This window comes from Fundulus heteroclitus, chromosome 12, assembly GCF_011125445.2.
Source record: "Fundulus heteroclitus isolate FHET01 chromosome 12, MU-UCD_Fhet_4.1, whole genome shotgun sequence".
In the NCBI taxonomy this organism is placed as follows: Eukaryota; Metazoa; Chordata; class Actinopteri; order Cyprinodontiformes; family Fundulidae; genus Fundulus; species Fundulus heteroclitus.
The window spans coordinates 1,870,066-1,886,051 of record NC_046372.1 but is presented as its reverse complement, the minus strand read 5'-3'; the positions used below and the strand labels follow the sequence as shown (position 1 = coordinate 1,886,051).

The window sequence follows — 15,986 nt, the reverse complement described above, 5'->3', positions numbered from 1 at the left end:
GTTCCCAGGACGTGCAAAGCTGTCAATTTTACCATTGGTGCATGAGTCGGGATGGGGGAAGATGGCACCGAACAGGATACGGAGGGAGAGCACAGATGGGCAAAAATCAGACACGGCTGATGTTCTTTAAAGGGATGGTTTGGATTGTGGGTTTTTTTTTTTTAGGTTTGATTCTGTGAAGTTCTAATCAGTGATAGTTGGCTGTGGTAGAAAGTTGTCATGTCGCTTTATTTAATATTTGTGGGTTTCAGACCAAAACTGGCAATAGCCAAGCTCACCGCAGGAGTTGGAGGCGAACCCTGCATTGGTACCGGGTGTGCTGTGAAACCTTTTCATCCACAGCAGAGGAAAGCGCAAATAATGCAGAGTTCATAAAATAACAAGCATGTACTGGCTCTTTTTCAGAATGCAAAGCTGCAGTTCTATCGGCTGAAATGATGTGTTTATCTTGTGGTAAAACCACCAATCGAACTAAACCTGGAAGTGACACAGAGAGGCAGAGAAACAGGAACAGAGAGAAAAGGGTGATGAGAGATGCTGTAATCCAGTGAGCACATCGGGGTTCCTTTTCCACATTCACGAGTTTCTTTCTGCTCTATTGTGCCCGATGGTCAAAGTTCAACAAATTTCTGCTTTGACCGCAGCACGGGTTCCACGAAGCTGGACATGGCTCCACAGCCACATGGGCTCAGGGCTCCCCTTTATGTTTTTGCCGTGCAAACCTGTTGTTGCACAACGCATGCACTCAGAAAAGGGAACTTAAAATAAGTAACATTGTCTTGAAATTAGTGTACTTGTCCATGATTTGAGCAGGTAAATAAGATGATCTGCCAATGGAATATAATTTTGTTTTGCACTTAAATAGGAACAACTCATCATCTTATTTCAAGTGCAGCATATCTAATTATCTTGTTTTAGGGGGTAAAAATACTCATTCCATTGGCAGAAAATCACATTTATCTGCTTAAATCAAGGACAACTGCACTCATTTCAAGAAAACTTAACTTTTTTTAGTTCTGTTTTTGCAGTGTGCAACACAATAAATGGGTTTCTAAATGCCACCGGTGCCACTTTCAGTTTGAACGGCCTTAACAGCTAGTCAAATGTGAGGACTTATGTTAGCTGGTTATTTAGCTGGGCTAAACTTTTGGTTATCTTGGCAGCCCTGGGTGATGGTACGTTCTTGTGCATTTCCAGGACTCACTTTTAGATGAACAAGTGGACTGGCACAGCTTCCGCCCTCTGCTAACATACTTTGCATAGTAACACAGACGTCAGTGAGCTGTGAAAACACTGACCAACTTAACATCGCTCATTTGCAAGTAGGTAGACCTTCAACGTCCTCTAGTACTGAACTTTATCCCAAAGATATGAACATTTTCAGTTTGAGTTGTTTTAAATTTCTATAATCAAATACTCTGGAGACACACAGCCTAGATTTTGGATTTTAACAAACTGTGATATGGCATAACTCTTCTACATGTCAGGGAACTATTAACACTAATAACTTAACAGAAAAAAAACAAAACTATTGCTTTAACAGAACCTCCTGTCATAAACTGATTTTTTAATTACTCATGTAACTTGGCAGCCCAAAGATAAGTAAATGGAACATCAGTTCAGGATGAGACAGTTTATTTGGTCAGTCGTGTCTGTTTGATCAAACATGACTTCTTTATAACAAAAGTAGTGAAAATCTGTTACAATCTTTATGGCATACAACTTTAAATATTTTTTTTATCTCTACATAAAAGAGGGATATTTAAGGAAAACCTATTTTAATAGCAACATCAGCAACAACTGAAGTTTAAATATTTGTCATGCTTATATATAATTTAGATATGCTCTGCCTCTGTAAAACAAAAACTAAAAAAATAAAGATGCATTAACTTAACCTTTTCTTGCCAATTGAAAATACTGGTTTTGTTTGATGTTTGAACTGCCAATTCACATATTTTTTCATATTCCAAAGCCAAGAAAAAAAAGATTTAAAAAGTGCTGCAAGTTCTTTGATGGTGATTATAGTTTAGAATCTAACACAAAATGAAGAAATTATCTGTGCCTATCAATGCACATGCCCCTAATCTTTTGCTGATTTGCATAAAACTCCAAAAAGTACATTAAATGTCATGCTGTTTAACAATCTAAAAATAACCAGAGGTCTTAGTTTTAATGCATTTATTGAATACAGAAAAACTTGGATTTTTGTTATTGACTCACTGATCAGGAAAACGTGTCAGATTGTGATCTCCGGCTGATTGACTGGTGCATTTTTAACTCCATATAATAAATAACCGCAAGAAACCAGCACACATTAGAGGCAACGGCATCACCAGTCGTCGCAATATGGCAAAGAAAAGCTGAAAAGCAGCTGAAATGTTGAAAACACTCCACAGCATTAAACCCTTTCACCTGCTGAATAAACAAACCATGAGTCTAACAGCCTGGAGCGATGCCAGTCACTCGTGCCAAAACTCAAATGTGTCCTAAGCGGGCCAGCCTATTCATTATGCCACAAAAGGTCAGCAATTTGTTCAACTCAATAAAAATGTTAATAAACTTAAGAGCTCGCAAGAAGCTGCGCGCACAGGCCTCTGGTCGGCCATCAAAAAAACATGAATATGTGGCTCGTGCATCTGTTTGAGTGGAATGCTGCCACTGCAGCATTACATGGGTCAAAGGTTGTAGAGCTGCAGCTATCTGACTGGAAATAGAGCTCTGGCCCGGTCATAATCCTGGTTAAACTCCACCAACAGAGCGGATATAAACACACAAGCATCAATCTCCAACCAGCAGTAGAGTGAGTTGATAAGTACCACATCTCCGGCTCAAACTCTCATCAATCCCTGCTATAAAGAACGAGGCGCTGTGTGATAATTATTTATGAAATCTTTTACTGGGGAAAAAAAAAAAAAAAAAAGATGATTGCTGTGGATGGAAGTCTGAAAGTGGGTGGGGGTAGGTCATTGCTAAGCAACCAGTCATTATCCTCCAGAGTGCAGCGAGGTGACCGGCCATCCGTCTAAACTCCGGCGGCTCGCCTGGATTCTGTAAACCCCCGCCGCCGCCGCCGCCGCCTCCCTTCTTCGCTCTGCCATTCTCTCTCCCTCGTCCTCGCTCCCTTCAGCCGTCTCCCCGTCCGAATACAAACAGAGATAAAGAACGCTGCAATCGCTCTTGACACACAAATAGGTTAACACAATAAAGCCGGCTTTGCTTGGCTCACTCGAGGGAGGAAAGCAATTCCAGCAGCAGGCAGGAGGTAATAAAACAGGGCTACGAGTGTGTGTGTGTGCGCGCGCGTGTGTGTGTGTCCATACATGTCCTCATGTCAACATTTCTATGTTTTTGTGTGTGAGTGGAAGCAGGCACACAGAAGCTCCTTGCCCTGGAGGCCTAATATCCCATGGATTTTCAGCCCTATCCCGATACAAACAATAACACCGGGAGAAAATGACGGAAATTCCAGGGTACTCTTCCATTTAGAAAGAGGAAATGGTGCTTTTATATTAACAATATATCTGACCTGCTCGAGCCTTATGCATACATATAAATATATCCCTATGGGTTATATGCCCGCTCTGTAGTAAATGGTCTCCAGCATGGAGAATGAGTTTTATCTGTGCATGCCTCGGCTTACTTTCCCTCATGCAGCTGCCAGGACTGGCAATAAATGATAAAAATCTCCGGAGTTTTATTAAATCGTCCTGCATTCACAACTAAATCGGGAGTGCAGAATATATATATATATATATATATATATATATATATATATATATATATATATATATATGGCGAGGTGGCTTCTGCAATTACAGCTATGGACCAGACGACATTGTTTTCTCCAGTCAGTGGAAATTTCATTACCTTACAGCAATGGCCACAGAATTGGGTAATAGCCTCTTTTTTGTCACAGGCACAAAGCGTCTGCGGGAGGTGTGACACCCCATAAGCGTTATCCATTTGCAACAAAATGCATCGAGCCCGTCGAGGTCCAGATGCTGGTCAGCATAATGTGCCCTGTTACTCAGCGATATGGAGGAAGTGAGAGAATAAAGCGGACGGCTCCCGAAACGGCTGTGGTGTAATGAAAAGCACGGAGCCTTGACACATCCATGCAGCGGACGTCTCTTTCCTAAGGCGCTGAATATGGAGCTGGTCAATAATTACAGAAAGGGTTGGTGCATTTGCCTGCAGGAGGGCTGAAGTGTTAAGAAACCCAAATTAATGCTTCACTTTTCTAATTAAAACCGTTTTCTGGACATCTTCCAGCAGGAAAACGACTGAATCAGATGCTGCACAGCTAGAGGACGACTTACTTTCCAAATTTAAAGGAGGGATAGAGGTTATTGATCAGTCTTGCAGCATTTATTGTGCAAACGCTGATGAAGACACAGTAAGGCTGAGACTAGACGTGCTGATGAATCGGCTTTAGCCCCGAATCAGACGGCTGTCGTGTTGATCGTCTCTGACTTGTGACCTGCTGGTGCATGACTTAAAAAGCCCAATATTTTTCTCATCAGTGAAACGGTTGCAAAAGGTCACATTTTTCTGTCTCAATGTTGTAACGGCTCAGAGCCAGTTCCCTAACTCGGCAATTCACACCTTTATTTATTAGCTCAACATTGATGGCTCTGTTGGACAGAAAATAACCAAAATGAGGGACCACAGTTCATAATTTATGTCAGTATCATCTGTTTTACAGCACGCTGTGTTTGGGAAAGCTCCAGGATCATGACCATCTGATCACTGATCAGTAACAGCAGCTGAAAACGGGAGTGAGGCCTCCAGGCAATATAAATAGTTTGGAAACTGAAATTATGGAAATTCCTTTATATGCTCTGTATGTGATGGGCCATGCTACCTGTAATACAAGATGATAAGAATTTGTTTATATTCTCATTTTTATGTGTTTAATACTGAAGGAACAGGCTGACAAATAGCGATGGCAAATATCTACATGTTCCACTGGTTTAATGAGATGCAAACAGAAGGGCTAATATATATTGTATACATGCAACTTTTTTATTTTTTGTGTGTCCAATATGGAGGCCATATTGGACACTAAACTCGGGGCTGTTTTGGCAAACCCCTGACTTTTCCAGTTGGAATTTTGACTTCAGGGCTTTATTTCCTATTTCTGACAGGAAACCAGGATTTTTCAGTATAAAAAAAAATACCAACAGTGTTTAGGAAATGACTGAAGTGGCTTTGATAGATTAAGCTGGAAAGATCAACGACGGGCACAGAGCCGTGCAGCACAATGACCGACAAACTGTATAATGGATGAGACGGAGAGCTTTTGTGCTAACCTAACTTTTGTTCAATGCAAAAGGTCAGTATTTTGTACAGATTTATTTTGTTTTTAAATCACACAGAATAAAAATAACCCCCTACTCAGTTTTTTAAACACATATATATAGGGCACTCACAATATTCTAATTGGTTTTTGGACTCCATGCCACGGCCTCCTGCCAAAGCTCTTCTCTTATCTGATCCAGCCGGGGGTTGGTGCTGAGGTGACACCAGTTTATCCGGCAGGAAAGACAAAGAACCGAAGCCAGAGAGCGGTGGAAAACCACCATGAGGCCAGTGATTGTAACGCAGAAACAGCAATACTGAATCATTAGCCCATCTTTGAATAATTAGCTCATTAAGGACGACAGTTAAGCGTAAGTGTCTGTCATTCTCCTCGCTTTTACCCGTTTCTGTCCTTCAACCAGGTAATCAGACAGCAGAGATGTAAAATGGTGGCCACTGTCGACAGGGAATAAATTACCAAAGCATGAAGAGAAAACATCTTATCTGGCTGATGTATTTCCTGCTTCTGCAGAAAGCTACAAAGCCCAAGGGAGCGCAGTCAACCAAAATGCAGAGAGATGGAGATTAGCATGATGTGCAGTTCCTTGTTCCATTAAAGTTTGATCTTCCTCAATAGCCGAGGAGAATCAGATATCTCCCATTCAAGATTAAAGTACGCCAGCAGAGAGGGGAGGTGGGGGGAGATTAATCAGAGGCCCATGTGAGATAAAAACAGCCTCGCTTCTGGCATGGAAAACAGTAGCAATAAAGAGTTCAGCTGATAATGTGAAACACGGCGAGCCACAATAGCAAATCAAACAGCATGTGCGGGCCTCCAAAAAAACAAATCAAAGCGGAGACTAACACCGCAGCGCAGCGGCTGGAGGAGTGCAGCGGGGGCTGATCTGATTGCAGCCCAGGCCTTCATTTTATTACTGGTTAAGGTTGAAGAGGGCAAGCTGTGGATTTTTTTTCTCCCATGTTGCTCTGTCGCCAGCCTCTCATTCCCTCTCCTCCTCTTCTCCTTGAGATCAATGGCGCTGGGGTGATTTCACAGCAGCCTGCATTGTCACCCAGAACAAATCAATGTGACCATGAGGAAGGCAAGAGCGGCATTGTTTTTAAGGGGAGCAAATTCGCTGTTGGAGAGCTTGTCAGATTTGCTTTATTCTCTTTCTTTCCCCCCTCCCAAGAAAGTCTTTGGAAGAAGCGAGCGCAGCCTCGTGTTTTCTGGCTGAGTTATGGAGCAAACTGTAAACTGCACGGCACTCGTTGCTAGCGTACTCATTAACCGCGTGAAAAAAATAACTTCATGGTTTCTGTTGAACTGTATTTCATATCTGCGAGAGCTCTCTTAAAGAAGAAAAATGGACAAGCCGGCCCTAACCTTTCTAAATGAAAGACTGTACATTAACCTCGGGGCCTGGAGAGATGTGACTTCCATTCAGGCTTACAGGGGAGGAGGAGGAGGAGGAGGAGGAGGAGGAGGAGGAGGAGGAGGAGGAGGAGGAGGAGGAGGAGGAGGAGGAGGAATGCTGCTGTCCGTCATGCGCTAACTGGCTGCAGTTAACCCTGATGAGGATCAGGCAAGGTCTCGTGAGCAGAGTATTGGTCAGGTAATCCCTGGAAAGCGGTCGAAACAACAGGAAAGACGGAGCCCTAATGGGCTCCTAATGGAAAAGCCAGGAAAAGGAGCCATACCTCCTGAAGCTTTCCACACTGGGTCAAGTTAGTCACAAACCCGAAGGTGTTTTATCATAGAGTCCCTGTGTGTGCCACCGAATCTCAGCGTCACAGAGAGAACAGTAGTGAACAAACAGCTACAATAAGAAAGGTCGGGGACAAAGTTGTTTATAGCAGGGTGAGGTTATAAAACATCATGCCAAGTTTTGATCATCTGACAGAGTTCTCCGTTCAATCCACCATCTGATCATGGAGACAGTGTGGCACAGCCGCAAACCTTACGAGCCGTGCCGGCGCACCTAAACTGGCGGGCAAGGAGCGCCAGAATCAGAAACGCTGCCAGGAAGCGTTTGGTAACCGCTGAGACGGATGGAGCAAGACGCACGGAAATCCTGAATAAAAATCTAAGACAATATCTCCATGAGACACATTCACATTTGTGGTTGGAACATGAAAATTGTAGAAGAAAAATGTACATGCAGTCAGATAATTATTGTGTAATCCATGTAGAAAGAAAAAAAACTGACGTGGTTTTTTTTGTGTTTTTTTTGTATTTTTCAGTCCAACAACAGTTTCCAGCACCGTTACCGTTCAGACTCAAGTCATCGTTACTGGGCCTAAGATCTCTGTTGTTCTGCATTCAATGTGGCCGATTAAAGGTTGGAACTTACCGACCAGCCTTAGGTGAGGTGTTTTCGAATGTGTCGCCCTCAACAGTCTAAACCCTGTCTGTGCGTCTAAATCAAGTCTGTGACGGACCTTCGGTTCTGTTTCATGCCCACTATCTGCCCCTGTGGCCCACTTCAGGACCAGAGGTTTTATCTAACGGATGACAGCAGCCCATCTGACCCATCCGCAATCAGACACACAGAGGATCAATCATTTAGAGCTAAAACACTCACGCCGATAAGTGCAGTTTGATAGATATCTTGCACAATGCATTTTAGTGCTACCTGCACTACGCTAAATACACAAACAGAACCGTTCTCACCCAATACTGCCTCCCCGGATCGCATCGCCACCCTCATATCACCTGGAGACCGAGCATCTTATTCGCCCGTGTTCCTTCATATCGACTCTGAAGCTCGTGTTTGTTGTTCTCGACAGTATCTCGCATGTAGAGCTCCTGTTTTATTGCGTTTCTCTTTTCATGCTCGGCCGCCACATCCCAGACACTAATGTGCCGGGGTATCAAATGCTGCCAAATTGAAACGCACCGAAAAGGGCATGTCTCTTTTGTTGGGCTGCACGTTAAAAAACACAAGGCCTGCCGCAGACTTTTGATACGAGGCGCTTTGATCAGGCAGCTAATGAGGCACCGTTGACATTGCTTTGAGTGAAACATTTTGTTTGTTCTTTTGAGTGTCTGTTTATATTTTACAGGTAGGAAACATTGTGCTTCTCTATGAAATCAGCTTGCAGAAGAGCAAACGCTTTTTTTTTTCCATTCACGGGATAAAATATACAATTCCATCCATCCGTTGTCTATACCTGCTGACCACTGCAGAGTCATGGGGGGGGGGGGGGGGGGGGGGCTCTCCAGCTCATTGGGCAAGAGTCGGGGTACACCCTGGACAGCTCGCCAATCCATCACAGGAAAAACTATAATTTCCGGTCAACATATATGTTTCCATGAGAAAATCTGGCAAGTCCATCCATTTTTTTGGGACTCCATTCAGCTGCTCCCCATTCATGGGTCATCACAGCAAGTCAGTGCAACTTGCACACAGATGCCCTTCCTGAGACAACCAGGGTTCCACCCAGCATATTTTTTACCGGCCAAAATATTCACTCTGACCGACATAATCCCACTACGTAACTGGGCTGAGATAAACCCTAGTTGTTAGCAAACGGACACTGTAGTTCTCGCGTCAAGTGTATGAGGGATCGTGTACGTGCGCGCTTGTTGTCATACGAGCTGAAAGCAGAGGAACTTAAAGAAGCACCCACCCAAACACGACTTATTTAGTGCAAACATTTACTCGTCATGTGGCAGCTAGCACTCTGAAATTTACTCGCCAGATGGAAAATTTACTCGCCTTCGGCGTCTGGCGAGTGTTAATTTTGGACCCTGGTTCTAACCCAGGTCCCCCAAAAATCAAAGGCAAGGATTTAACTCACTATACCGCAGAGTGACTTAATCGTTGCATACTAAATGCAAACTCCAAACAGAATTCAAAGATTCAAAGAATCTTTATTGTCACCACGTGTTACCGTGGTGAAATTTCTTTTTTGGACAGCCCTGTTTGGGATTAAAACCCAGGACCTTCTTGCTATGAGGCAACGTTGCCAACAACTGCTCCACAGTGCAGCACAGTGAGGCGGAATGTGGTGTTGAAATATGATTTAATGTGCGTGAATTAAAAAGTCTGTGCAAAAACGGACAGGCAGGACCGGACACAAAGTAGGTCCAGAGTCACACACATTTTCTCTTTTTCTCTCCTGCTCTCAAACACACACACACACACACACACACACACACACACACACACACACACACACACACACACACACACACACACACACACACACACACACACACACACACACTTCTGCATCCAGTATTTCAGTCATCCTAAGTGCCAAAATGAGTTTTACTGCCTCTGGGAAGGTGTTGAGACAATCAAACCATGCAGGGATTAAAAAAGATTAATACACAGCACAGGAAATTAAACTTCAGCAACTTTAACGATATTCATGAGAGCAGCTCACTTATTCCCATCAGGCAGGCACTTTTAATAAGCAAAGAATACGGTAAGGAGCCCAAAAGCTATCAATCAATCAGAGCGATATGCAATTTGAGTTGCGAGAATTGATAAAATGCCAGGCTTCTCTTAGCTTATTGCTTTTTTGTTAATGCATTGCGTAAAATATATGTCTTGACCTTCCAGCTGTTGGCAAATTTAATGAGTACAACAGATTAGACTTTACTTAAGTAATGTAGGTGTTCTCAATTCAGTCAGAAAGTAAAGAGGAATGCTGTAGTTCTCAGAATTTAGATTGCAGAGTAAAAAAAGGAAAGTTATTTTAGTTTAAACCAGGGGACCAATAACTTCTGGCATTAAAATCATTGCACCAACAGGCACAAAATAAATACTTTTTTTTCTTTAAAGAATTTCAGCTCTGGGTCAATTCGACTATTTCCCACCTTGTTCTCTGTTTTAAGTTACATGCTAACCTTTTAATTGCATCAAAGTGCGATTTTGTACCATTAAACGCATCCTTTAAAATCTATATACCTAAAACCATTAACTTCTCTTTGCAGCATCATATTTCTATAAATTATGGAAATAAAATGGTGATAAAAAGTCCCGATTCTGCATATAATTTGATTTAAGTGTATATTATTAGTATGAAAAGCAATGTTACACCTCCTTTCCATTTACCTTCAGTCATTATCCCCATTTGGACAAGCTCTGAGTCAGTTTGCCCCTTCATCAATTTGTAATACCCCTTTTGTAACTATGCATGGCCCTTCCAAAGTCCATTTTGTACCAGTAAACCAACCATTATGTATCCATTCACTCAAGCCATGCTATATGCGTTTATTTTTATAGCTACGTATTTAACAAATTATGAAGACAATGATAAAAAACCGACGAGCTCTCACATTTTGTGACAACTGCAAAACAATAACCATCGGGTTCGTCACAGCGACATACATTGCCGTGAAATTTGCCCTCTGAATTTAACCCAGATAAGTTGTCGGTCGTAGTACGAGGCGACCCTCTGACGGGTGCAAACAGAAGCCTGGTCAGAGTACCAAAGCTCCTGTAACAGATGGCTTCCTCTCCCACTCATAAAACGCCACGAAGCAAACAAAACCCCTAAGTTAGAACATGGCCAGCGCTCTACAAAACATCCTTTTGATATATACATGTAGACATAACACTGTCTAGGGAGACGGGAACAAAAGGGCGGTGTGAAAACATTTACAGCGGGGGACACTGTTCCCAAATACACCCCCCCAAGTTTAACAACTTAAAGGTATCAACCTCTTTCTCCTTCAGGAAACACAGAGAGCTACAAAACGAGGATGACATGAAGGTCCAGGGGAAGATCTAACAGTAGGCCAAAAGATACAGAGGCAGAAAAACAACTCCAAAACTCCTAAAAGATAACTCAGTGACCCAGATATTGAAGCCCCCCCCTCCTCCTCGTCTTCTCCTCCTCCATGCCATTCCATTCTCCCATGCCTTTGTCCAACCATCATGTTGAGTTAAGGCAGGCATTATGCTGGGAGACTATTTGTTTAGGTGAGGAGCAGCCACAGAGCTAATATGAGCACAATTTGCTCAGCAGGTCATAGGCGCGGAGTGGAGGAAGTAAATGAGGCAGTTCTGTCCCCCCGGGTGCAGCTCCTGTCTCATACATCACTGGATGTTTTATTCAATACAGCCAGGAAGGACTCGATGGCAGGTGCCCTGACTGTGGGGGCGCCGGCCGGCCCTGCTGCTGGAGGAGGAGGGGGGTGGGGGGGGGGGGGGTGGGGGGGGTGGGGGGGTGCTCTCCCTATTACATTCAGCCAGCCAGCCCTGTCTGCAGGGCTACGAGACAGAGCATGACGGGAGCCAGCGTAAGGAAGATCAATTTGGAAGGATGCTTGTACAGTCTAATGATAAAACACACTCGGTGCAGCTTACCCCCCCCCCTTCTTCTCCCACTGCACAGTCAGCATAATGGCAAGCTCGTATCTTTGCAGCGTGAGCAATGAGGCTAAATATTGCAAAGCAACCTCAGCAAGCCGGCGGCGAGGCTCAAAGTTCAGAGCGTGACTTTTATTAACTCGCATCTATATTCCAGGAAAGGCGTGAATTTCAGACGCACCTATAATAAACCGAAGCCCGCGCGGAGGACGCATCCGCCACAGGAGCGGACGCATTCCGGCTGAGCTGCATATGCAGCATTTGGCTGAAAAGTTTTGCACAGCGCATCTCGGCGCATTTCACGGGTTCCAACACCCCCCTCCTCGATAAAAGCCTGACACACAACCAAGGCAAGAAATGATATATGACTGAGAAAAAAAAAGTCCAATTGCACCAGACACTTCAGCAGTGACGCACGGGGGCGTACAGACAGATAAAAAAAATCGCACCTTTTGCTCCGAGCCGCAATCTATTTCTCTCTCTCTCTCTCTCTCTCTCTCTCTCTCTCTCTCTCTCTCCCAGCGCCACCGGTGCCTGCGGTGCGCTGCCCTCCACAACACGCGTAATTGCTATCCCTTACTTGAAAAAGCCCCAATATTCCAACATCAAAGCAGTTCCTAAAGCCATTCGGCTCTCTTTAACAACGCCGCCTCTATTGTGGACCACGCATGGAAACAAAAGCTTTAAATCTGAGACCTACGTGGCTATGTTTCGTTTCTTTTTTTTTCCCCATAAAAGAGGCCGTCCGGACAGAAGGGGAAAAGAAAAAACATCTATAAACAGAGGAAAATGCAAAGTATACCTACCATAAAGCGTTCCTTATTAAAGACTACAACTCCATGCAATCTCCTAAGCAATCTGCCTCGTTCTTCTTTGGGCCAAATTAAAAATGATTCATTCCGCTTCCCCCAGAAATCCAGCTGCTGCGGCTCCTCCGCAAATACTCAACGCTGATTAAGTTTATCCCAGTCTTCCGGTGGTATGCAAAAAAGGAAAAATTTAAAAAATAAAATAAAAATAAATTAAAGATTCCACACTCTCGTCTTAAGCATGCAAAGTTATTAGGCTTCGCCCCCTTTTTTTCCTCTCCTTTATTGGGCTGCCGGCAGAATGTGGAGGTTAGAGCGCAGGTCGGCGGAGTCTCTCGGAAGCCTCGCAGGGATTGCGCACCGAGGAGAGAAGCGCTTCTCGTTTTTCAGCGTTTCAGCTTCTGGAAAGCAAAGTGAGAGGAACCGCTCGCTCTTTTCTCTCGCTTGAGAAAATTCTCCCGAGCGATGGAAAACGGGACTCTTTCACGGCGTATATTCCCAAATTAAGAAAAAAAAAATCCAGCGCTGTTACGCATGGGTCCGTCTCCTCCGTACGGGCGATTTTTTTTAGGCGGAATACAAACGTAAATGTTTAGGAAATGTATTTAGGCAATTTCTGTGTTGATACCCTGAAAGCAACCTGGAATATCCTCAACTGATGCAAAGAAAAAAATCCCGGCGATCAGCCTCTGCTCCGTCCGTCACTTTCTCCGAGGGGGTCGGCAGCCTTCTCTCTCTCTCTCCCTCTCTGATGCGTTTCCTCCGGATTCAGACGCAGATTTCCACATGCGATCTTGGAGCAACCTCAGTGGCAAAGCTCACTCGGCCTCTCTTTGGTGTTTCGACCAAATTTAGAACCTGCTCCGTCTGAATAAAGAGCTAGCTGCTTGACGCAGCTCCGGGGACGCGGTCCTGCCCTTCTGCCGAGCCGCGGAGACTGACAATAACCCGGAACGCTGCAGACTGTCAGGCTGCTCAGACCGCCCACCGACCAATCACCGAGCTCGGGGAATAGACACATTCCCACGGGTTGGCCAATCACCGGTAATTGAGTGCTGTTACCATAGAGATGCTTTGGCGTCTCGGCGTCTGAAACCACGTTGTTTATATACGCGGAAGATAACAAAAAGGAGAAGGATTTGAAATAAATTGCTGTGACGGGATGGAGATTAAGATCTTTGATCAATCTTTTAGGTGACGCAGAAGCTGCGGCTCGTTTTCAGCTTCCGTGCCCGGGGTTGAAGGGCATCTCGTCCTCTAATGGGACGAACCGGACCCCTGAGAGAGTCCAGTTGGCTGTCCTGGTTTGTGGCTGGTCTGCAGGGAAAATGAAAGATCCTGCTGACAGAGACGAGATGGGATTATTCAGAAAGAGGAATCTACTGTTGTCGTTTATAGTTTTGATTATCATATTGAGCAAAACATTCCCAATAATTGCTTTAATAATAGTTTCTAACAGGAAGTTGTGGCTCCAAAAATGTCTGGTCTTTGTGATATAATTTCAGACCACTTTGAATTCTTTGAACACTTTTTCCACCTTTAATGTGACATACAACTTGCATTTGAATTAAAAAAGATCACAAAAAGAGTTGCAAGAACTTTAAAGAGCCATTTGAGTCAGCTTAAACTTTAATTCTTCTTCAGTTCACAGAAGAATTATATTGATTCTGATAAACCAGAAACTAAGTTCATTCATCCATTATTGAAATTTGCTTATTTTAATTCTTTAGCCATAGTTTGCAGAGAAATTACGTGGGATCAAAATTATAGCTTTTGTAAAAAATAAATAAATAAATAAATAAAATGTAACAGTCAGGAGAAAGAGAGTAAACATAAATCTACAGCATTAGATATTACACCATGACGCAGAGAAAACACCGGTAAATATCAGTTATTGACGGCAACAGCAATGTGGTATATCAGTCAAAGATGTCAGAAAAGATTATGCTAATCCAAGCCAATGAAATAATTATTTCACGACTGTATAAAGTGTGTTTTGTGTGTGTGTGTGTGTGTGTGTGTGTGTGTGTGTGTTTTTACGTCCAAGACACAAGTCAGAACTAAATCTGACAGGAAATCTTTGGAGTCACCCAAAGAGGGCTGTGAAGACGAGGTTTCTTCCCAATTTCTTAGATTACTAAAACAAGCAAGGTAGAATGAACAAATATTGTCAAGTCACGATATAAGCTTTTTATCAACAACAACAACAACAACAAAAAAACACAACCCTCCAAACCAGAGCTGAAATCAAATCAAAACCTCAGTCAGTGAGAAAAGTTGTGAACGCTTATGTGACTCGATTTTTTTTTGTTTTGTTTTAAACTTACATGAAGGGCACATTAAAATTAGAAACAGTTTTGTAAATATTTATCTCGGTCTTTTGGTTACTATTTTTATCATAAACCATTGAGATGCCCTGCATCTGTGTCTGTTGTAAGAGCTCCGATGTTTCTTTTCATAAGTTAAGACCCAATTTTTTCTATAAAACCACAATGATTAAAAAGTACAGCAATGATAAACCATCTTTTGTGCAGATGACACTTCTGGTTTATATGGTGCCATACAAAAGTATTCACATCTCCTTTAACTTTGTAACATTTCATCATGTTACAACCAAAAACATCAAGACATTTTACACAATGGACCAACACAATGTATGATGATATGTGTAAGGATGTTTTTAATAGTTTTCAGTTCTTTAAGGTGTGTCTTTAACATATCCAGATACTGATATTTTGCCCACTGTCTTTTACAAACTAATGTAAGTTCTGAGAAACTGGATGGAGAACATCTTTCAACATTATTTTTTAAGTCTCTCCACAAGTTTTCAGTTAGAAGCATGGATTTTGACTGGAGCACCCAATTGTATTGATACTGTAAAGCAGTATCATATACCTATATCTATCTATATCTATATATAGATGGATAAAGATATATATCTCGGGGTTTTCGGACGATGAGGCGCACTTAAAATCCTTACATTTTCTCAAAAATTGATGGTGCGCCTTATAATCCGCTGCGCCTTATATGTGCTTACCGTTGTGCTTACTGATTGATTTTATGTGGTACAATGCGCTCAACAATCTGTTAAAATGTGTAAGTACGACTTTGGTTAGCAACGAAGCCACTCTGCTAAATGGATATTCAGCTCAGGGGCACCTGATCGGACCCCTGAGCCGTCTACAAGACCTGCCTGACTGTAATGTCTAAACTAGAAGTGCATTCATGTAAAGACCCCCACATTCTCGGGTTTAGGTAACTCCGCGCAGGTGCGCACGTAAAGGTACCTGAAGAGCTCAATTTTTATGACTTCTCGACGGAGAGAAGTCTGCGCATCAAACTGTTTTATATGTGGCACCGAGCTTGATACTCTGAGCAGGCGAACAGGTGGTCGCAAGGACGTGCAGCATCACAGTCCCTCTCTGTCTCACTGACAGGTGTGCGGTGGGAGGCTGCTGGAAAAGAAATGGCTCTAGGTGCTCAGCTAGCTGATAGCACATTTTACCATCCGAGCTGTGTACGTGAAGGGGCGGAGTGATATTACACA

The 15,986-nt window shown here is 43.2% G+C and overlaps 1 protein-coding gene across 1 annotated transcript in view; it reads right to left on the bottom strand.

Annotated features, from left to right (window-relative positions):
• Positions 1-13,372, bottom strand: part of fam222a (family with sequence similarity 222 member A) — a 72,932-nt gene extending 59,560 nt beyond the window's left edge. Inside the window, exon 1 of the mRNA XM_012863569.3 lies at positions 12,437-13,372. The gene's annotated coding sequence lies outside the window, so the exon portion shown is untranslated. The remainder of the gene's footprint in view (positions 1-12,436) is intronic.
• Between the last annotated feature and the right edge of the window lie 2,614 nt (positions 13,373-15,986).